The sequence below is a fragment of the Musca domestica genome, unplaced genomic scaffold (assembly GCF_030504385.1).
Source record: "Musca domestica strain aabys unplaced genomic scaffold, Musca_domestica.polishedcontigs.V.1.1 59, whole genome shotgun sequence".
NCBI lineage: Eukaryota > Metazoa > Arthropoda > Insecta > Diptera > Muscidae > Musca > Musca domestica.
Window position 1 is genome coordinate 2,089,771 of NW_026712362.1, and position 23,908 is coordinate 2,113,678.

The 23,908-nt window shown below is 36.2% G+C and overlaps 1 long non-coding RNA gene across 1 annotated transcript in view; it reads left to right on the forward strand.

Moving 5' to 3' along the window:
* LOC109613559 (uncharacterized) overlaps positions 1–23,908 on the forward strand; it is a 230,165-nt gene that overhangs the window by 80,196 nt on the left and 126,061 nt on the right. The window contains exon 2 of the long non-coding RNA XR_009343726.1: positions 9,371–9,468. This is a non-coding gene — a long non-coding RNA (uncharacterized LOC109613559). The remainder of the gene's footprint in view (positions 1–9,370; positions 9,469–23,908) is intronic.

Sequence of the window (23,908 nt, forward strand, 5' to 3'; positions counted from 1 at the left end):
ATACATGGACAGACGGACAGACGGACGGACGGACATGCATAAATCGACTCAGAATGTGATTCTATGCAGATCATCAAAAGGAGCTATGGGTATATCTCATTTCCTTTTGAATGTTACAAAATAAAGCACAAAGACATAATACCCTGACCAACTTGTGGTGTAGGGTATAAATACGGAATAGAGAGAGTTGCCGTTGCATTTGGGCCTATACGGAGACTTCGACCTGTTTATGCAATTTTTGTTATAGGCCATTATGAAACAAATGTGATAAATAATTTCGCTTAGATCAACAAAATACGAATATAGAGAGGTATCGTTATATCTGGTCTATATGAAGACGTTTTCTATCACAGGCTATAGTACCTATTAGGAACTGTTTTCGGTGAATAGTGTTCTTAAAATCATCAAAATACAGGATATAGGTAGGTACCGTTATATGGTGCCTCTACCAAAACGTTGACCTACTTAGTCCATTTTCAATTTCAAAAGTTCTGCAGATCTAACACACATCTGAGTGAAATTTGCGTTCGGAATGTAGAGTTATTTCCATAGTTAAATTTAATGCTGAACAAGAATATATATACTTTGTGGGGTCTAAAATGTATATTTCGAGTTGTTACAAACGGAATGGCAAACTTAATATACCCTCCATACTAGGGTGGAGGTTCATACCAAAATGTATTGAAAATTTTTATGAAATGAGACGATTATAATCGAAAATAAATCTTACGCTACCCATATAAAGTCTAATCTAAATAAACATCACACCCGAGAAATTTGTTTCAAAATAAACACCGATATCCAAACATTTTACAATATACCTTTCAAATCGTTTCTTATTTTCTTCTTCAAAACTCTTTTCTTCTCCTCAAACCCCTGTGCCAAACTCTTTTGTTTCTTAGCAAAAAAAAAAAAACAAAAATTTTTTATGAGCTTTACTTTTAAATTGATTAACTAGATTTTTGCTAAATGAATGGCACGATACCTGTCCAATACAAAGCAAAGAAAGAAATGTAGAGAGGGACATAGAGAGAGCGGCAGGGAGAGACACATTTTGTATTTTGCTGTTATTCACCTGGATTGCATGCAACCATTCTTTCTGTTAATTTTTTTTTTTTGTCTATTCAACATTCACAATGTAGCCACCATGAACCAGGCACCCAATTGCAACAACAATAACAGCAACAACAACGAAAAAAGAAATAAAAACAAATTCATTTACAGGTGTGTTTTTCCCAAAATGCAAAAGAATTGTATCGCACACACGCTACGATACTAAAAATAGTAGAGTCATACATTTTAAACGAGGTACTCTACGGGTGGATGGTTAGGGGAATTAGTGAGTCAAGGGGTTGGAAACATTGGGTGGGAATTTCTGAAAATCTATCTTATATATATCTATCTTCTATATATATAAAAGAAAGTTGTGTTAGTTACTACGCTTATAACTTAAGACCCGCTGGACTGATTTTAACGATTTATACAAATTCGGAATTGTCTCCTGTCCGAAAAGGATAATATCCAAAAAATCGCATAAAAATGTGATATATTAACATTTTAATTTTGACTTTTGAAATGTACAGTAGTAATGTTTTATTTTGCATGATTTTTTTCCATTTTGATTTATTTTTTCCTAATGTACATTTGTAGTGTTTTTTATATTTTATTTTTGAATTCGAATATTAATACCAATTTATTTAATTGACCTGATTTCTTGAGAACTGAAATTGATGGCGGGTTACATGGAAGTACCGAATTATGTGGTGGCGAAACGGAATAGATGATATCGAAATAATTTAACGCGGTCACACCACAGTTAAAAGATAATTACTTTTTCAAAATCGCTAAAAAATCACGAAAAAAGAGATCTCATTGCAAAAATTCTTAAATCGGGAAAAAACTATCAATGGAATCGCATTTTAAAAGAGTAGTACATTCTATTGACAAACTTTGTAAAGATTTTTAAACATTTGCTGTAAAAAATCAGATCTTTTTTTTGTCAATTTTTTTCAATTTGTATTATCTTATTGAATTCAGTGGATTTTTTGTGAACAAAATAAAGAATAATTTTTCACTATATAAAATTTTTCACCAAAAAAATGAAATAACTGCGAAATACAATGTTAACTGACATCTACCTTTCAACTCGAGGGCCTACATTGTGGTTCAGCTGGAAGATGCGAACACATTTAAACAAACAAAAATGGCCGAAGAAGCCTAATAGGGCTCATTTCATGTGACAATAATCCGTCCAATGAGAGCTCAAAATGCAAAATTCTTTGGGAGTACAATCAGTAAAATACCAAATATAAAGGGTGCAAAATAGTAGAGCGAATGGGACTTTTAGTAAGAAAATAATTTCTATCCTTCCAGAAATTCTTTCCAAACATTCAAGATACCTTAAATCGCTTTTGCAGGTCATGATATAGATCATAACTCCCGATTTCGTATTTATATAACCATCGTATGATTTAAGCTATTTTTGGGATCTTCGCCACCTTTTTCTATTTTTGGCCCTTATTTGGCATCTTTGTTTCTAAGGGGGCAGAGAACCTTTTCGCATAAAATTTGAAATTTTAAGAGTAGGGCCCATATTGGTCTTGACCACATTCATCAATTAATTTGGCTAGAAAATTGTGTTTATGCTACCCTGGGGTAGGAAACCATCATATAGATAATTGCCACATAGGAATTTATTTAAGTAAAGTCCCCACATGGGAGTATCCCCAATTCCACTTTCACATCTAATGTGTGGTCAGAATTTGTAACCCCCAAGAGAATATTGGTTGGGAACGTAGATTTGGGATGTACATCTATATGAAATAAATTGTAAAAACATGAACATATTATAAATATAAAAAGGTAGCGGTACGGGACCCAATATTTGTTCAATCGTCTTTGAATTATACTTTGATGAAAAATATGGACCTTATGGGGTCTCCAACTTACAATTTAAATGGCAAATAAAATTAATTCCCATCCCCATCCCATGGGTGTAAAATAGTAATTATATTTGACTATTCTGAAATCATTCTGCCCTCAATTATGAGGTGAATAAAAACATTTTTACTTATTTAAATCACGAGAATTTTTTTCAGTTTGACATGCTTTGCTATTCTACGATGTTTCGGAGTAGTGCCCATACAAAGGTAACTCCTGATTTTACCATATTTCAAAGGATTTGGTTAAAAATGTGTATTTGGGGGGTGAAAAAAAATTTCAACATATCTACAAATTTTAGAATTTTCTCCATGTAATAGTAACCCCTCAAGTCCACCTTTTGGCGGAAAAAGAGACAGACATGATTATGGGGACCTAGAAAATGTTGCTACGATTTTTACCATACTAAAAATTTTGAATTTGATCCCTTTCATGGGGATACGATTGATATATAGATTTGTATAGCACATCCACACATTGGAAGCTCACGGTTTAAATATTGAAGCCTGTGGCTTAAATATGGGTACAAGTATTTTAAAACACTTTTAATCGACCAGTACGTGAACTCTTATATCACTCATATCTGTGAATAATTATGCTTGGGAATATATGCATAATAGACAAAAACTACGGGCCGGCAACGCGGACCGGGCCAGCTAGTAATTTAATAAAAATTAATAATTTGGTTTATTAGATAACTGACTGAAAGAATTATTTGGAGGGGAACGACTAAAGCTAGAATCTGAAAATTTTATATGTGGGTCCATGTTGGTGTGTGGGGGTGAGATGAGGATGGATTTTTTAAAAATTCCAAATATAAGTGTACCAAAAAATCTAATCGATTTGTATCTAATCGATTGTATTGAGAAAACGGATGGAGCTAGAACTCTGAGAGTACTGAGAACGAGTACTGTATGTACTAAATGTACTAAAACTCACTACATTTCGTTCTATATGGTATTATATAAACAGATCGAACTTAAATCTCGACACTGAGTAACAATTGTATAGAATTGTATTCAAATTGGTATAAATTTGATTTTATATTAACGGATGGAGCTGTAAATTTTAAAGGTTGCTATTAGGGTCACTGCTGCTGGAGAGGTGGCTTTGGAAATGCATGCCACAATTATACGAAAAGTACTAAATGGTACAAAATTTGGTATTGGGCAAACGGATATAGGATCGATATATGGTGGTTTTTTGGGAATAAGTAATAACAAGTGAAAAATCAACCTCCACCATTTGGAACGAAAAAAAAAATAAAATCCATTACAAATTATGTTAAAATCTTAAAAATACCGAACATTGTAAGGTGCCGATATATTGGGTGGGTATACGATATTGTGAACCCATATAGGCAAAAATTGTGTATGTAGGTTCCCGTCTTCGTATATCCCCCATATAACGGTACCTCCCGATAGTCGGTATTTTGATAACTTCAGCAACATTATTCAAAGGAATCGTTTCAATTTCGTATTGGTAGATATTAATGGGTACCACAACCCATGGCAAAATAATTTTGTATGCAGGTCCACGTCTTCGTATAGCCCCCATATGGAGATACCGTTATATGGGGGCTATACGAAGACGTGGACCTGCATACAAAATTATTTTATTATATTCGATATTTTAATGATTTTAGAGACATTATTCACTGGAACTGTTAAAGTTCGTTATGGTTATAGGCTGACAAAAAATTTCGTATGTAGGTGCATCTTTTCTTATAATTTTAATTTGAAATTTAATTTTTTTGAAAATTTTCAAGTTCCTTTCAAATGGTGGAGGGTGTTAAAAGTTCAGCTCGGCCAAAATTCGCTGCTTTCTTACTTGTTTAATACATTCCTGTACATGGCACTTATTAGTAGAAATTTCCACATTTTCGAACTTTTTAAAACAGAAGTGACTACAGAATAAATTTAAGAGGAATAGCCCTTTTGCTTCACATTTACTACCTTTTGGTACTTTTTCCGATCTTAACAACTAGTTAAAAAATTGACCACTGGGCCAACCACTTTTTCGTGCGTGGCCGACCATGTGATACCCTACAACACTACAATATGTTAGAAGCCCTCTTATGTTCAAATCCATTTTGAGAGATTGTCATAGAAGTTTTTTTTGTCATAGAAGTTATTTTTTAAATAACTTCTGGGGAGAATATCCCAGACAAGAAACAAGGGAACTGATGAGGATTGGTGGCTCTTTCCGAAACCTAGGTATTCCCTGCCTTACCCCCTGGTAAACATTACTATCGTTCTCCACACATAAACAAACGTTGTTTTTATAAAAACAACAATAATGGGATTTTGCCTGACGATTTTTGCAACAACAAAAGATTTTGAAATAATTAAGAGATTTTTGAAATAATGACTCGGAACACCTCCCAGATATTACCCTTAACATTTCGACCAGAGACATTTGCCCTCTGTCCGTCGTGCTGTTAATTGTTGTGGTCCATTTTACAGCTAAATATGGTCCAAAGGTCATCCAAAATGCCAGAATTCTTGCCTGTCCTTTACTCTCTTCTCGGGCGTGTCGATTGGCTTCAGTTGTTTGATCAGGACATTTTTTCCTTTTTTTGGTTCCTAAATATTTTGCGATCACCTAGCCTTAAAAAGCCAGATGTTCGCCCTTTGTGTATTTCGGATATCATCTGTAAGTAATGTTTATATTTTTTCACACAAAAGTAGTGGTCCTAAACTCTTAAATTTCGTGTCCTTTGCTTTCTATTTGTGACCTTTATAACGGCTGCAAAATAAGAAGCATTTTTAGTTGTTTTTCCATTTCAACCCCTAAATATTATGCGATCATCTCAAAAAGCAATAGGCTTCTATTCTGGTCATAACCCCGACTCCATTCTAAATTTCGTGAAGATCGGGCCATAATTGCGACCTGAAAAGTGATTACAAATTAACATACATAGCTAGATCGGCTCAGCTCGGCGAGATATATACTTTCCTATGTGGGAAACCAATATTTCGAGGTGTTACATAATTTTTGGACCAATCAAACTTATAATACCCCCAACACATAGTGTTGTAGGGTATAAAAAGTCTGTCTCAAAAAGTACAATATTTAAAACAAATTGCCACAAAAATCACCTTATCTAATATCTCGTATATAGAGTGATCTACACGCGACCCTATCTCTAAAAGCATAGCCAAAAAATGGATTTAAATACTTTTTTTTAGATCCTTCTATTACGATTTTTACCTCTTCAGGAAGCGCCCTCCTCGGGTCGACATTGCCCAACAAATTAAAATTTATATCGACTACTGTTTTTTTCCTTCTTCTTCTTCTTCTTCCCTTACCTTTCTGCCAACGCCACCAAAAGCACATGCTGAAAAGAATTCCTTCAGAAAATTAAGAGCTTTATTTCGTTTTGAGGTTTTGACCAGACAACAAACAACTCCACCAAAACAGCAACAACAATAACAACAGCAATAAAACACAAAACAAAGCAAAATTTCATTTTGTTTCAAAGAAAAAAAAAAATTAGCCAAAACACCTAAAAGCAGCAGCAGCAGCAGCAACAACAACAACAACAGAAATAAACCATAACAGCAAAGCAACAAATCTAATTCTCAGTTGGTGTTTTAAATTTTTAAAATTACTGCAAAATTTCGCCTCAAGTGTTTTACCAACCAAACCGACCAGCTGGCATTGTACTAGGCTTCACTACTCTGTTGTGAATTGAACAGAAAATCGTTTGATTTCATTTTAAAAATTTAATACACGGTGTTTCTTTTTTTCGTTTTTTGATTTCGATTTTGTACTAACTTCAATGCCTGATTGCTTTTGGCCAAAGTGGAGAAACTTTGATTTTAGTTTTTTTTTTTTTTTTTGCCAGGTTTCGAGGCCATAAATTTGTGTGAAAACTTCAATAAATTTTATTTTTTTACATTAATAATTAGCTTGCCGGATGCTCTGCACTGAAAAATAATTTTCGAAATTAGGTTTGTTGTGTAACATAGGAAATTTTGCAAAAAGCTAGATTTGTAGGCCTAATTACATGTGGTGGAATATTAAATTTATAATTTGGGGTAATTACAGAAATTAGCAACACAATGCTACACAATTTGGTCGATTTTGGTCATTTGGAGCAGAAATAGGGTTACTACTTCCTATGAAGGGCATATTCTCAATTAAACACTGTTTCGAGTGAAAGAGTTGTTTTTTACAGGGATTATGTCCCTCAGATTGAAGAAGGACTATTTAGAAGATCTGTCTGATTTTCTGATTCAGAATTCGATTTTCCTGACCAAACTCCCCACTTTTTGTCATGGCGGATGTCTAAGATATTGATGGGATTTCATATTAAAGATATTTCAATAGATTATAAAAGTAAAGCTGTTCTATGACCTGAAGACCTGTTACAGCTCTTATATGTCCAGAAGACCATGAACGAGCTGCAAGAGATCTTCTGGCCATAGACGAGCTGTAACAGGTCTTCCGGTCATTTAAGAGCTGTAACAGGTCTTCTGGTCATAGAAGAGCTGTTACAGTTCTGCTATAACAAGAATACGTGTTACAGCGCTTCTATGGCCAGAAAACCCGTTACAGCTCTTCTTTGGCGAAAAGAATTTTTACAGCTCTTCTATGGCCAGAAGATTTGTAACAGATCTTCTATGGCCGAAGATCTGTAACAGATCTTCTATAGCAATAAGTTCTTTTATGACAAGAAGACAAATTAAAGCTCTCCAAAAGACCTCTTACAGTTCCTCTATGGCCAGAAAACCTGCTACACCTCTTCTATGGGCAGAAGACCTGTTACAGATCTTCTATGGCCAGAAGACTTGTTACAGCTTTTCTCGGGCTAGAAGACCTTATACAGCTCTGCTAGACCAGAAGAACCGTTACAGTTCTTTTGGTGTCAGAAGACCAGTTACAGCTCTTCTAGGGCTAGAAGACCCATTACAGATCTTAAATGACCGGAAGACCTGTTACAGCTCGTCTATGGCCCGAAGACCTGTTACAGATCGTCTATGGCCAGAAGACCTCTCGCAGCTCGTTCATGGTCAGAAAATTCTGTTACAGCTCTTCTCCGGATAGAAGACTTGTTACAGCTCTTCGGAAGACTTGTTACAGCTCTTCTATGGCCAGAAGACCTGTTACAGCTTTTCTATGTCCAGAAGACCTGTTACAGCTCTTCTCCGGATAGAGGACTTGTTACAGCTCTTCTATGGCCAGAAGACTTGTTACAGCTCTTCTATGGCCAGAAGAGCTGTTACAGCTCTTCAGGAACCAGTTACAGTTCCTCTGGAGCCAGAAGACCAGTTGCAACTCTCCAATTGCCAGATTATAAAAGTAAAGCCAAACAAGTAAAAAAAGCTTTAAGTTCGGCCGGGCCGAACTTTTAATACCCTCCACCATTTGAAAGGAACTTGAACAATTGCTAAAAAAATCTGAAAACTATCACTTAAATCAAAATCGTTATATGGGACTACTATACGAAGACGTGGACCTGCTTACGATTTTTTTTGTCATAGGCTGTAGTACCCATTACGATCTTCAAATACTAAATTTGAAATAATTCCGGTAAAAAATGTCGCTAAAATCATAAAAATACCGAATATCGGGAGGTACTGTTATATGGGGGTTATACGAAGACGTGAACCTGGAGGCAAACATTTTGCCAGAGGCTGTAGCACCCATTACGAACTTCAAATACGAAATTTGAAATAATTCCGGTAAATAATGTCGCTTAAATCATGAAAATACCGAATATCGGGAGGTACCGTTATATGGGGACTATAGGAAGACGTGGACCTGCTTATGAATTTTTTTGCCACAGTTTGCAGTACATATTAATACCTTTCGATACAAAATTTGAAACGATTCTGGTGAATAATTTTGCTGAACTCATCAAAACACCGAATATCGGTAGGTACCTCTATATGAATTATTAAATGTTCGGATTAAGATACCTTTATATCCTTACATTGTAAGCACATAGTGTCTTTGGCAATTTTTCGGGATTATTTTGTTCGAAAATTTTAACCCCCATGCGAGTAACCACAGGCCCTTGTTTTTGTTGTTGATATTGAAATATTAATGTTAATTTGAGCTTAATGGATGTTCCAAATTTTGACCCTTTGTGATATTGTCCATTTTCGCACCTGATCTAGCACTGATGCAAATATTAGGATTCGGAAAGTTGGAGAAAAATCGGACTATCCTTTCTCTTTCTGTGCGGTAAAATAATAAATATTGACCTTTTGTGGGGCAGGTACCAGAAGGAGTTGACCGACATTGCCCATCTCCGAACTCTATCTAAGTTTGATGGTGTTCTCATATTTTTTTTTTGAAATACCACCAATAAAAGGAATCACTTTTTTATGACAGACCCTCATTGCTGCTAAATAGTTTTTAAATACCGAAATTTCATTCCTTATCTAATCCAAAATCCCATCTCCCCTTCTCTTTTCAGTTGAATATTTCCGCAAAACTACGCAAAAAATTAACAAAATTACCAAACCACATATCGGCCGACATCAAATGAATTAAACGGAAAATTCCTTCACCCAAGTAAGTACTCTATGTGATCGCAATCATAATCCTTATACAGTTTTCTCGATAACAAAAAAACGCTCTTTCAAATAAATTCGTCATTTGGCATTACAACATTAATCGTGATCAGAGGACCCACCACACACAGCTCTCACACAGCACATACGACAGCAATCACCTTAGCTTTTGCGTTTCTCCTCAACTTGATTTTTCCTTGGAAAAATTACTTGGAAACTCATAAATAAACTTAACTGCCACGAACATCTCTTAACAACGCCCTCACTTTGCCTTCAAAAATCCCACCCAGTCATTGTTAAAATGTTGGCCAAAACCACCAGCTACAACAGCAACAATAACGTCAACAAAATTGATTGTATTAATTCATATCAAACAGAAATTGTTACAATGATCTTAAAGTCCACTTAAATGTGGAATGGAGAGTGAAAGAGAGAGAGAGAGAGAGAGAGAGAGAGAGAGCCGAAATATAAATGTTTAAAGCACACAAACGAACCGTCCACACCACAAATAAAGAAAAATACTGAGGTGTAGTCTAGTTGGAGGAAAACCTTTAAATAAAACAAAAGAAAATCCACATGAAAAATCCATGGCAGCACGAAATCTGTTTGGATGTTGATTTGGAGGATATTAGGGGTAGGAAAATGGAAATGGGACGAAAAAAAGTTAAAGCAAATAACAGCTACAGCCAAATTAAACCATTAGAAACCATCATTTAAGCTCACTTATAACAACAAGCTTTAAAACCACTCTTCCAGGAACAAGAAGAAGGCCTCTTAAAGCTCTGCTATAGCTCTTCTGTAGCCAGAAGACATGTTACAGAACTTCCGGAGCCAGAAAACCGATTAGAGATCTTCTGCAGCCAGAAGACACATTACAGCCTTCTGTGACCAAAACACCTGTTACTGATCACCTATGGCCAGAAGTCCTGTTACAGCTCTTTTATGGCCAGAAGACCTGCTACAGCTCTTTTATGGCCAGAAGACCTGCTACAGCTCTTCTATGGTCAGAAGACCTATTACAGCTCTTCTATGGTCGGAAGACCTATTACAGCTCTTCTATGGCCGAAAGACCTGTTACAGCTCTTCTATGGTCGGAAGACCTGTTACAGCTCTTCTATGACCAGAAGACCTGTTACAGCTCTTCTATGACCAGAAGACCTGTTACAGCTCTTCTATGACCAGAAGACCTATTACAGCTCTTATATGACCGGAAAATCTGTTACAGCTCGTCTATGGCCAGAAGACCTCTTGCAGCTCGCCCATGGTCAGAAAATCCTGTTATAGCTCTTCTCCGAAAAGAAGACTTGTTGTTAAGCCAGAAAACCTGTTACAGCTCTTCTATGGCCAGAAGACCTGTTACAGCTCTTCTATGGTCAGAAGACCTGACCTTGCCAGATGACCTTTTAAAGTTCTTCTATATCCAAAAGACCTTTTACAGCTCTTCTGACGCTAAAAGACCTTTTACAGCTCTTCTGACGCTAAAAAACCTTTTGCTGCTCTTCTATGAGCCAGAAGACCTGTTAGAGCTCATCTATCAGCCAGAAACCCTGTTAGAGCTCTTCTATGGCCAGAAAACCTGTTACAATTTTTCTATGGCCGAAGATCTGTTACAGCTATTCTATGGCAGAAGATCTGTTACAGCTCTTCTGAAACCAGTTACAGCTCTTCTGGTTCCTGGAGACCATTTATAGCTCTTTTGCTTCCAGAAAACCCGTTACAGCTCTTCTGGTGCCAGAAGACCTCTTGCAGCTGTCCTGTTGCCAGAATCTTTTGTAATTCTCTTCTGACTTTAATATTATTGGAGACCCGTCATAATCCGTTCCCTAATATTTGCTTTGTTACCACTTCGTCCGAATGCTCCACACAACAGCTACAATTGAGTTCAGAAATGTATTCATGCGGTTTATTTTGGCGTTTGTTGTGGCTGTTCCATTTTTTTCGCTTGCCTGATGCTGTTGTTGTTGTCATTGTGGTTTCGTCTTTGTTTTTGTTTTACATTTTCTGCAAGAAGTACTTTCGTTAGGAGCAATGGAGCAATCTGTGTGGCTTCGAACCCAAAACTAAAGTGCTGTTACAGAAATAACAAACGACGAAAATCGCAGAGAAAAATTTTTGGGCGAAGTACCGACAGCAAAAAAGAAAAAAAAAATCACCAGAAACAAAACAAAAACAAGAAAACACCAAACATCCATAGGTAGCAGCTACAGAGGTATTCCACCGAGCGCTCAGACACACACACACATCGCATCAAACCATTCCGGGTTAAGCTTGAAGCTGACCAACTGAACGACCGACCAAACGTCAGGCCGCCAGACGGGCAAAAGGCAGTACAATGGAACCATCCATGGCTTACACGGCCATGGAGAGTACATTTCGGTGGCGCCGCTTTTGTTGTCTTTGCGAATTTCTTGAAGTTTTTTTTTCTTCGCCGTTTTTGTTTTGCTATGTTTTCGCTATCGTTGTTTTGTTCAATGGCCGAGCGAGCGAGCGTTAGATACATTTCCAATTGTCGAATATTGTTGTTTTGTCTTTTTGTTATTGCTGTTGTTGTTCTATTAGCAATTGAAACGTGGAAATTGGGCAAAACAAAATTGTTTTAACTTGGCTGGGGATTTTTGTCCAGAAATTAGTTCATTTGCAACATTGTTCGCAATGTTGGGATAGAACTAATCTCGGAAGCCCAAACAGACACATACATGCACACAACATTCGCTTTGTGGTTTAAGTGATTAATTGTTCGCTCTGTGGGGATGCAGTAAAACCCATGCATGTTTGATACGGTCGGGTGAGGTATTTTAAAAATTTACGGAGTTCGATTTAATTGCGGCAAATTAAGATGTTCTCATCAGCATCGTGATAATTATCGGGAGTAGTTTACAGTAAAAGAGAGGAGTGAATATAGGGGAAGCAAGGGAGAAGGTGGAAGGTGGGAAAACAGGTCTGCCAGCCATGGAAAGGCTTTAACAAAACAGGTCTTCTGGCTTCAGAAGAGTTGTTACAGATCGTCTGGCTTCAGAAGAGCTGTAACAGATTTTCTGGCCATAGAAGAGCTGTAACAGATGTTCTGGTCATAGAAGAGCTGTAACAGATCTTCTGGCCATAGAAGAGCTGTAACAAGTATTGTCGCCAAAGAAGACCCGTAACAGGTTTTCTTGCCATAGAAGAGTTGTAACAGGTTTTCTGACCATAGAAGAGCTGTGACAAGTCTTCTAGCCATAGAAGAGCTGTAACAGGTCTTCTGGCCATAGAAGAGCTGTAACCGGTCTTCTGGCCATAGAAGAGCTGTAACCGGTCTTCTGGCCATAGAAGAGCTGTAAAAGGTCTTCTGGCTATAGAAGAACTGAAAAAGGTCTTCTGGCTATAGAAGAGCTGTAAAAGGTCGTCTAGCCATAGAAGAGCTGTAATAGGTCTTCTAGCCATAGAAGAGCTCTAACAGGTCTTCTAGCCATAGAAGAGCTATAACAGATCTTCTGACCATATGAGATGTTAAACAGGTCTCCTAGCCATAGGAGAGCTGTAAGAGGTCTTCTGGCCATAGAAGAGCTGTAACGGGTCTTCTAGCCATAGAATAGCTATAACAGATCTTCTGACCATATGAGATCTTTAACAGGTCTCCTAGCCATAGGAGAGCTGTAAGAGGTCTTCTGGCCATAGAAGAGCTGTAACAGGTCTTCAGTCCATATAGGAGCTCTAATTCTGCCTCATTAATTTTTTGCATCATTTCCAAAGCTTTCATTAAATCAGACAATATGCTACCTTCAATTCTTTTCAATTAGCGCAGCCTCTTTAAATTCGAAAACACTCCTCATAAAACTAAGCCTCCATTGCCCAAGTAATTGTCTTGAAAATAAGCCTTATCCAGTTATTTTTTTTCTTTCTTTTTCGCTTTTTTTGTTGTGGCTTTTATTATTTTCAACTTTTCATGTTAGGTTTTGGCTGGTTGAAATTGAATTATGAATTTGACCATCAAAAAACGCCACATTTGATGAAAATAAAATTCAGTAAACCGTTTTTGTAACACATGACTGATTAACTGACGTTGCACACACGATGTTCATTGGGCCCCTGCAACAAGAACGACAACAACAAAACTGAAGTGGCAAAAAAGAAAACAAAAAGATATCAAAATAAAGAAATAAAAAAACCAGCCGCCGAAACATCATGCATCCACTTAGCCCCCATGGATGATGAGTTTATGCAACATGAAATCTAAACCCGTCAGTTTTAGTGAACATAATAATTTTCAGTTGAGGAAGGCTTTAGAGATGGGAAATTCTGAGGTTGAGAACCGGATATTCTTTAAAAAATTCACGTTCATTGGTCTATAGGTCCTTGAAAAATATTCTTTAAAAAATCCACGTTTGGTGGTCTATTGGTCCTTGAAAAATATTCTTTAAAAAATCCACGTTTGGTGGTCTATTGGTCCTTGAAAAATATTCTTTAAAAAATCCACGTTTGGTGGTCTATTGGTCCTTGAAAAATATTCTTTAAAAAATCCACGTTCGGTTGTCTATTGGTCCTTGAAAAATATTCTTTAAAAAATCCACGTTTGGTGGTCTATTGGTCCTTGAAAAATATTCTTTAAAAAATCCACGTTTGGTGGTCTATTGGTCCTTGAAAAATATTCTTTAAAAAATCCACGTTTGTTGGTGGGAAGGTCCTTGAAAAATATTCTTTAAAAAATCCACGTTTGTTGGTGGGAAGGTCCTTGAAAAATATTCTTTAAAAAATCCACGTTTGTTGGTGGGAAGGTCCTCGAAAAATATTCTTTAAAAAATCCACGTTTGTTGGTGGGAAGGTCCTCGAAAAATATTCTTTAAAAAATCCACGTTTGTTGGTCTATTGGTCCTTGAAAAATATTCTTTAAAAAATCCACGTTTGTTGGTGGGAAGGTCCTTGAAAAATATTCTTTAAAAAATCCACGTTTGTTGGTGGGAAGGTCCTTGAAAAATATTCTTTAAAAAATCCACGTTTGTTGGTGGGAAGGTCCTTGAAAAATATTCTTTAAAAAATCCACGTTTGTTGGTGGGAAGGTCCTTGAAAAATATTCTTTAAAAAATCCACGTTTGTGGGTGGGAAGGTCCTTGAAAAAATATTCTTTAAAAAATCCACGTTTCTGTTGGTCCTTGAAAAATTGTTCTTTAAAAAATCCACGTTTCTGTTAGTCCTTGAAAAAATATTCTTTAAAAAATCCACGTTTCTGTTGGTCCTTGAAAAAATATTCTTTAAAAAAATCCACGTTTCTGTTGGTCCACGTTTATTCGTTGTCTTCAGAAAAGTGGATTTTTGTAAGTAGATCCGGTTTTTTTGTTGCCCTCATCACTGCTTCCACTCATTCCATTTATGGCCACCTCAATGTTGGCCATAACAATACCGAAATGTTGTAGCGCTTCTGTTTTGATGCCGCTGTCGTCACTACGGCCATTCGTAGTTAGCTGGTTATATAAAACCAAACTTAGAATGTGTGGAACTCATGCAACAACAAAATTTAGATTTAGATTTATTATGAATTGCGAATTGTGAATTCTGAATTGCTTAGAACATGCAATGGACTGGTCGGTCGGCTGGCTGGACGTTGATGAATACTTTATGGCGTCTGCCGGTAACTCCGTTTCTATTTTTTTTTTTTTAGAAAAAAAAAACTCAGCTTTCTGGTTGGCCGCTTGGCTGGACATAAATTGGTACTGTGTGTTTCTGTTTTGGCGTTCGTCCGTCCAACCGAATGGCAAATCACAAACCACAATAACTGAAAATGCCGCACACAGAAAACGGTAACATTAGCCGCAAATGTAACATGAGATATTTACACCTTCAACGAAGCTGAACTTTATGGATAAAAATTACAGCGCAAAAAATGCCAAAGAGAGAGAGAGACTTCAATTGCAACGGTTGTTTGTTTTATTTGAAATCACTGAGGCTCAACAAATTGTCTGTTGTCGACGTTGGTTAGACGACGTTCAAACTGAAGGTATTTCTGCTTTGTTCTGAACGCTTAGGGAAATGGTAGAACAACTGAAGACCGCACGCATAAATGGCTGGCTGGTAGGCTGTTTAACTGCACCTGTTGAAGGTTTTGGACCTTGTCTATAGAGAATTTATTTTACATTTCAATGCCGCAGATCAAAAACTTAATTCCGCAATGAAATATAAAAAATAAAACAAATTAAGAAAAAATTCAGCTATTAAAATAGGAACGATTGTCCGGGTTTTAAAAATTTTATAGGAATAATCATTAAGGAGAACACAAAAGTCGATCTGGGCCGGCTATATTATATCCTAGATCAGGAAAGTATATAGAAAATCAGTCAGAAGCTATAGTAAATATAAAGAAACTAAGCACTTTGCAGTGGGCTCGGGACCCCTCCCTGCGTATGTCCCTATCCTATAACCAAATCCGATGAAGATATGTGTGGGAGTTATATCTGAACCAATCTCTATAAAATTTAGTTGAGCCATTTCTAAGCTGAATCTGATAGTTGGTACAAAATATCGTTGTTGTAGAGGGTATTTTACAGGGGTTAGGAAGTAAAATACGAAATCTTATGAAACATATATATGTGACCTATAGCTATATCTTAACCGATTTTCAATTCACCGTACCGAATTTTATGCACTTTCTTCCGGGCTGAATTCGTTCGTATGTGCCAAAATCCATTCATTGCGGAATTATATTTAGCATTTGGTGCACAATAATCTTAAATCGTTTAAAGATATTTATAGGTCCCATATATATACAAATCTCGACCGATCTCGATAAAAGTTGGCAAAGGTATTTCTGAGATGTATGTGATATGTTTCCCTGAATATCGTTGCTACGCAGTGCAGCATATTAAAGCTGCAGATCATCAAAGCTTGAATCTGGCTTTCTTCTCTATATTACAAACAAATGCACAAAGACAAAATATCCTGATCACAATGTGGTGTGGGGTATAAAAATCCAAGGAGGTTTTAAAATACAAAGATTTTTCCCATTGAAGGCTTTCCATAGGTCTTCTCTTACCACAAGCCGTTCCTCAGGTCTTTGAAAGAGAGAAGAATTCACACACATTTTCCAAAGGTAAAATGCCTTCCCCTTCTTCAGGTAGGGAACCTTCTCCAGGGCTGCTAAGAATGAAACATCTTCCACAGGTCTTCTATAAACATAAGACCTTTAACAGATGTTCTTTAGACTAAAGATCTTATTTCACAGGTCCTCTATAAACAGAAGAGATTCTACTGGTCTTCTAAGCGTGGAAAAACTTCAACACAGAATAGAAGACCCTTTTCACCGTCTTATACATGTAGAAGACTCACCATAGCTCTTCAAAATATTTAAGACTTTCCACAGCCCTTCAAGGCATAGAAGAACTCCACAGTTCTTATATTTGCTGAACTAACACAAATCTTCTAGACCTTTTCCACATCTCTTCTAGGTGTATAAGACCGCCAACAGCTCTTCTATTTGTAGAAGACCTTCCACAGATCTTCTGCTTGTAGAAGACGTACTACAGTTCTTCTATACATGAACGACCTTCCACAGCCCATCTACTCGCAGAAACCTTCTAACAGCTCTTCTATTAATTGAATACCTCATCACACCTCGGCCTAGTAGCCATTCCTTAGCTCTTCTATGACCCGAAAACGGTTCATAGCTCTTCTTTACGTAAAATACCTTTCACATCTCTTCCCCAAATAGAAGACCTTCCTTATCTATTCTAAACATGAAAGCATATCCACATATCTTTTATATGTAGAAGATTCTCCATAGCCAATCCCTGTAAACAGGGTGAGATAGAACAAACTGCAGCAAAGTCAAACACCATAATTTTAACATTTTTTTTTAATTTTATTGAATGAAAGCGAAAATCGGAAATAGCATCAAAATTTAGAATAAGTTTAGATTTGTTCGAATTGGTCACCTTTGGCACGAATTAGGGCCTTCAAACGACCAATGAGAAAACCAAACGATGTCCGAATCTTGCTCTGCGGTATTCTGGTTCATTCCCGGCGAAGCGCTTGCTTGATGTGATCGGCAATTTGGTATTTTTTAGTGCCAACTTGCTTTCCAAAATACTCCAGACACAATAGTCCAACGGATTGAAATCCGGAGATTTTGGTGACCATAGTGAGCTGGAAATGAAGCGAGGAACCTCATTTTGTAACCGTTCTTGGATGACGCTTGCTGAGTGCGAAGGTGCTGAGTCCTGCTGGAATGTCCACGGTTTGCGGCCAAAATTTTTGCGTGCCCAAGGCTTTAATACACCCTCCATAATATTTTCGCGATAATATTCGGCATTTATTCTGCTGCCACGGTCGATTAGTTCGAGCGGAGATTGACAATCGGCTGCTATGGTGGTCCAGGTCATCACCATGTCCGGCGCTTAAGTTCTGGTGGCCAACGGAAGGTGCACATTTTCATCTGACCTCTTTGGCAAGTAAACACGATCATTTTGTTTTGTTGTTGTTTACAAACTGCTGGACATCGAATGTTTTTTCATCGGAAAAAAATAAGTTTGGCAGTTCACGCCTTCTCATCGGAGAGGAGAAAACCAACACTTTTGGCCAAGATAAGCAACTATTTAGCTCTCCTTCTTTCTCTCTCTCACTTGAGTCTATTTTCTTTCTGTGGCGGTGTAAGTTCTTGCACTCTTTGGAATTTCAATATTAACCGAATGGAATATTGCGATATGTTCAGCTCACGAGTCATTTTTCGGCCACTGCAACGATGGCTTCGATCAAGTCGCTTCTTTACTTTTTTAACCATTTCTGCTGATGTTGCTGTTTTCTTCCGTCCACTTCCTTGACGTTTGGGCTACGCTAACAGTATCACTGTTACGAGCGATGGTACGAGACACAAAAGATTTATGCACATTTAAATGCTGGAGTGCTCTAACGATAGCCACTTGTGGTTGTCCAGCCAAATATCAAATCACACAATCACGCTTGAATTCCATCACGAATAACTTTTTTCTGAAAAATTCTCAACAAAATGCTTTTGTACGCTTCTAAACAATATAATGAGCTGTCACTGGAATAATTTTAACAGCTGTCGGACAAATGGCTTAGAAATGACCGCAGTCTGAAGTTGGCTGCAGTTTTTTCATATAACCCTATATATCTGTCCACTCTATCTGTTACCTGCCTAGAAGATTTAAAATTTTTTCCAGAAAAATACTAATATTATATTGAGAGTTCAAGCTTGGCACATGGACAAAAAATAGCCTACTCTGTACCCTCCTCCAGGGGTCAACATTTGAAAAAATAATACTCTCGTAAAATGTGAAATTAGGAACATAAAAATCTCATATTGACGATTTATGTAAACTTGGTATATCGCAGTATTAAGGTAAGACTTACATCAGGTGTGACAAGGGAAAATAGTGGTTTTATTATTTATGTACAACACTGTAAAGGTCAACATAAAAATAAAACAAATACAAATGCTCTAAGTTCGACTGGGCCGAACTTTAAATACCCTCTAGAATTTTTAGAATCCATTTTTCCACTTTTAGATTTGTCCGCTGCTGGTATCCACCAAAATATTTTATTGCCAAAAATTTAAAAACGCCACATAAATATTTAAAAAACATTCGTTCAATTGTTAGAATAACAGAGTTAAGGGGTTGATCTTGCGACCCTTTTTTTGTAGTAAGGCACACCATGTACTCAGCCGCAGTCACGAATATCTGTTGCTAATGATGTGCATGTGAATCGGTGAACACAATTTTTAACTTACCTTTTGTTATGATTTTTGTCTTCGATGCGTCGCTGAGACTCGAACTAACAACATTCGGCTTTGTACTCGAAAGTTCCACTCTATTCTGACGTCACCAATTACTAGTAAATTACAAATTGAAATTATTTTCGATTGTATTTTCTAAGGAATAACCCATTACTTTGGACCTACTGGTAATGTAGAAAGCAGTTTGTTTACATTACTATTTAATGGGATATACGTCTCAAATAGATTCCGAATTTGGAATACTGGAAGAGTAATAATTTTATACAAGAAATTCTTCATTCAAAAAAAAAAGATAATAATAATCATGAAAAACATGATCTAATTTTCCCGCAAATTAAGATTTTCCTTAAGTCCTCCCCATGCACTTTCTTCAGACCTAAGATCTGAAGAAAATTATTATTTTTTATAGAAAAAAAATATATATTATCCAAATTCATCTACTTAAAAACAAAAATAAATAAAAAACAGTAAAGAAAGGGAGCTATAATTATATCTGAACCGATCTTCACCAAAAATGACATACTGTCTTCTAGACTCAATTCGGTCAAATATTAGACGTTTGGTGCACAATAAACGGTAAAGCGGACGAAGTTATATATGGGAGCTATATCCAAATCTGAACCGATCTAGATAAAATTTAGCAAATGTATTTCTGAGCTGTATTTGATATATTTCCCCAAATATTGTTGTTACATAGTGCATATTACGGCTGCGGAGGACAACAACATATATGGGAGCTTTAGCTATATCTTAACCGATTTCCATCAAACTTGGCCTACTTATTTCCAGGTCTAATTTGGTTGTATGTGCAAAATTCCATACTATTCGGGCTGATATTACACGTTTGGTGCAAAATAAAAGGCAAATCGGACGAAGATATATATTGGAGCTATATCTAAATTTTTACCGATTACCTCCAATTTCAATTGGGTTCGTCCTTGAGCCAAACAAATGATTTGTGCAAAATTTCATCTGGATAGGGCAATAAATGTGAACTGTACTTTGTTTACAAAAATACATGGACAGACGGACGGACAGACAGACGGACGAACATGTATAAATGGACTCAGAATGTGATTCTATGCAGATCATCAAAAGTAACTATGGGTCTATCTCATTTCCATTTGCCTGTTACGAACAAATGCACAAAGACTAATACCCTGACCAACTTGTGGTGTAGGGTATAAAAATATCTTCAATTTGCCCTCTAAAAACCAGGTACTTGAAATCTGAGAAATGATTCATTCCATCATTCGATTGTCTATTGAATTATTTTTTTCTGTTCGACATGTCATTTGGTGTCTGAACTAGCTACAAGCATCGCTGAATGTATTTTTAATTTGAATATCTGATTTCGTTTGTTGGCTGCTACTGAGCAAAACAGGAAATCGTAAATTTTATCCAAATAATAAACCTCAACAACAACAGCAGCGACAGAGACAAGACAACAAAATTGCAAGCGACAACAATGGCAAATCATAATCATGATGATCAAAATCAGCAGCAGCAACGACAACATCATTGGCGTCGATATTTTCATCTTTGTTTTTGTTGTTGTTGTTGCTGTTATTGAGAAAATAATTGCAAATAATAGAAAAGCTGCTACACCCAGCTTTGGCGATAGAAACGATAGAAAATTTTGTAAATAAATTTAAAATATCTCGGGTAATTAATCTGAGTATCATATAATAGGATTGGATGAGTGTGCGCATGTATTTGTGTATATGTGTGGATCTGCAAACATTCGCTATAAACACCTAATTGACATGATTTAAGTCTCAGCCAATGAATTATTGAAAGAGAAAATAATCATTGAAATGAGGAAAATCGTTGAAAATGGAATAATTGGTTTACACTGTGCGACAAGTTATTGAATTTTCTCCTGAGAAGCAAGAGAAGAGGAGATTCTTCTAATAGTGCCCGAGGGGCAATGAATGTGTCTTATGATGTGCAGACGCAAGGTACTCATATTGCCAAATTATAAGTTTATTACTTAAATTTTGACACCAGAAACCACTTCCAAAACAGTATCCTATCGCCTTTTTTATACCCTCCACCATTGTATTGAGGGTATATTAAGTTTGTCATTCCGTTTGTGATACCTCGAAATATACATTTTAAACCCCACAAAGTATATATATTCTTGATCAGCGTAAAATTCTAAGACGATCTGGCGATGTCCGTCCATCTGTGGAAATCACTCTAACTTCCGAACGAATTGAAGTAGATTGATAAAAATTTTACTCAAATGTATGTTATGTCCGCAAGACTATTGGTTTCAAGTTTCGTATTGGAAGATCTTAATGTGTACTACAACCTATGACAAAAGATTTCGTCTGAAGGCCCACGTCTTCGGCACCTCCCGATATTCGATTTTTTTACTATTTTAGCGACATTATTTTCCAGAAATGTTTCAAATTTGGTATTTGAAGTTCGTAATGGATACTGCAGCCTAAGGCAGAAAATTGTCTGTGCCGGTCAACGTCTTCGATTTTAGAGACATTATTCACCGGAATTGTTTAAAATTTTTTAGTTAAAGTTCGTAATGGATACTACAGCTTATGACAGAAAAAAGTGTGTGCAGGCCCACGTCTTCGTATAGCCCCCATATGACGGTACCTCCCGATATTCGGCATTTTGATGATTTTAGCGACATTATTGAGCGGAATTGTTTCAAATTTGGTAGTTGAAATTCGTAATAGATACTACAGCTTATGACAGAAAAATGTATGTGCAGGTTCACGTCTTCGTATAGTCCACATATAACGGTACCTCCCGATATTTGGTATTTTAATAATTTTAGCGACATTTTTCACCAGAATTGTTTCAAACTTGGTATTTGAAGTTCGTAACAGATACTACAGCCTAGGACAGATAAATTTCTGTGCAGGTCCAAGCCTTCATAAAGCCCGTATATAATGGTACCTCCCGATATTCGGTATTTTGATGATTTTGGCAACATTTTTCAGCGGAATCGTTTCAAATTTGGTAGTTGAAGTTCGTGATGGATACTACAGCCTATGACGGAAAATTGCCTGTGCGTATATCCCTATACAACGGTACCTCCTGATATGCGTTATTTTGACGAGTTTAGGTAGAATACCCTTCGAAATTGTTTAAGATGTCGTATTTGAAGTTCGTAATGAATGCTACAGCCTGTGACAGAAAATTGTCTATGCTGGTCCAGGTCTTCGCACAGCTCTTATATAACGGTACCTACCTATATACGATATTTTGATGATTTTAGCTACATTATTCACCGTTTATTTCAAATTTCGAATTTGAATATGGTAATAGCTAATGACAAACAATGCCTATGTAGGTCCACGTTGTATAGACAGCAATATAACCGCTGTATTCGGTATTTTAAAAATTTTCATAGAATTTTTGAAGGATTTTATTTCCAAATTCGTTCCAAATGGTGGAGGGTATTCAAAATTACTTACTGCTTTTTAACTAGTTTTTTTTTTTAATTTCAAGTTCCTTCCAAATGGTGGAGGTTATTAAAAATTCGGCTAGGCCGAACTTAGAATGTTTTTTATGAACACTTTTTATCCTAAACATATTTAAGGTACAATGCATACTTTTAGGCGCCAATGGAACTAATATAAGAATATTGCATTTATATATACAAGAAATAGATGTTTATTTAAATATGAATTGTATAAATTACGGCACACTTTCATCTCTTCTGTAAAAAATAATGAAATAAAGTTCAAGTCATTATCAATTTTCTTGGTAATCTTGTTAGTAAAAAATTGATTTTTAATTTAATTGATTACTGTACTAACCCAAATTAGGGCATTTTTCAATAAAAAAAAATCAAATGATTTAAAAAATTTTATGGGTAACCCAATTTTCCATAGAAAATATAAACCTAACATAGTTTTAGCGGAAAAAATGTTTGCAACAAAAAACTAAAATTTTCCCACTAATAATTTAGGGGTTATTGTGCATTTTTTTCCTTCGGTTTCTATTCATTTAAGTGATTTAAAACTAATTATGGAGCGGTGTTTTTTGTTTTAACTGTTTTAAAGCGCATCTACAAAGAAAAACGCTTTGAAATCCATAAATGTAAAGCAAATAAAAAAACCCAAACAAACAGATTCGCAACATTTGCTAAAGCTAGCAAAAGAAAAACCCAAATAAACAATGAAATATAAAAACAAATAATAACAAAAACAATTGCATTACCATCGAATCTTGATAAAGGGAACTAGTGTAAACTTGGATTTATTAAATGTTTGCAAGCATTGGAATTATTTTGCACAACTATGTTGCTATGAACTATTGAAGTATTGGGCGCCATTCCAGTGGCCCATTATCGTGAACTTCACTTCAGTATAGGGTATAATATCTATACATTTGTTTGCAGGTTGCCAAGACCCGTAGTTCCTTTTGTTGATCTGCATGAAACCCCATTCCAAGTCGATTTTTGAATGTCTTTCGGGTCATCTGCGAATTCCCCTACCAATATCAAGGCAGAATAGAGATGAAACTTGTACAATTTTACTTATATGCGAATTTGCAAAAATCCAGACCAGTCTGTAAACAATTGAAAGACACACCCCAAAAATGGTTTAAAGTGGAAAACCAAAAAAAAACGCTAAACAATTTTCGAAAATTAACTGTAAATCTATTAATTACGAATTCGTGGAGAACAGGGAAATTGCATTTAACCTGCCAATGTAAAATTGATTATATACTGCATCATGTATGG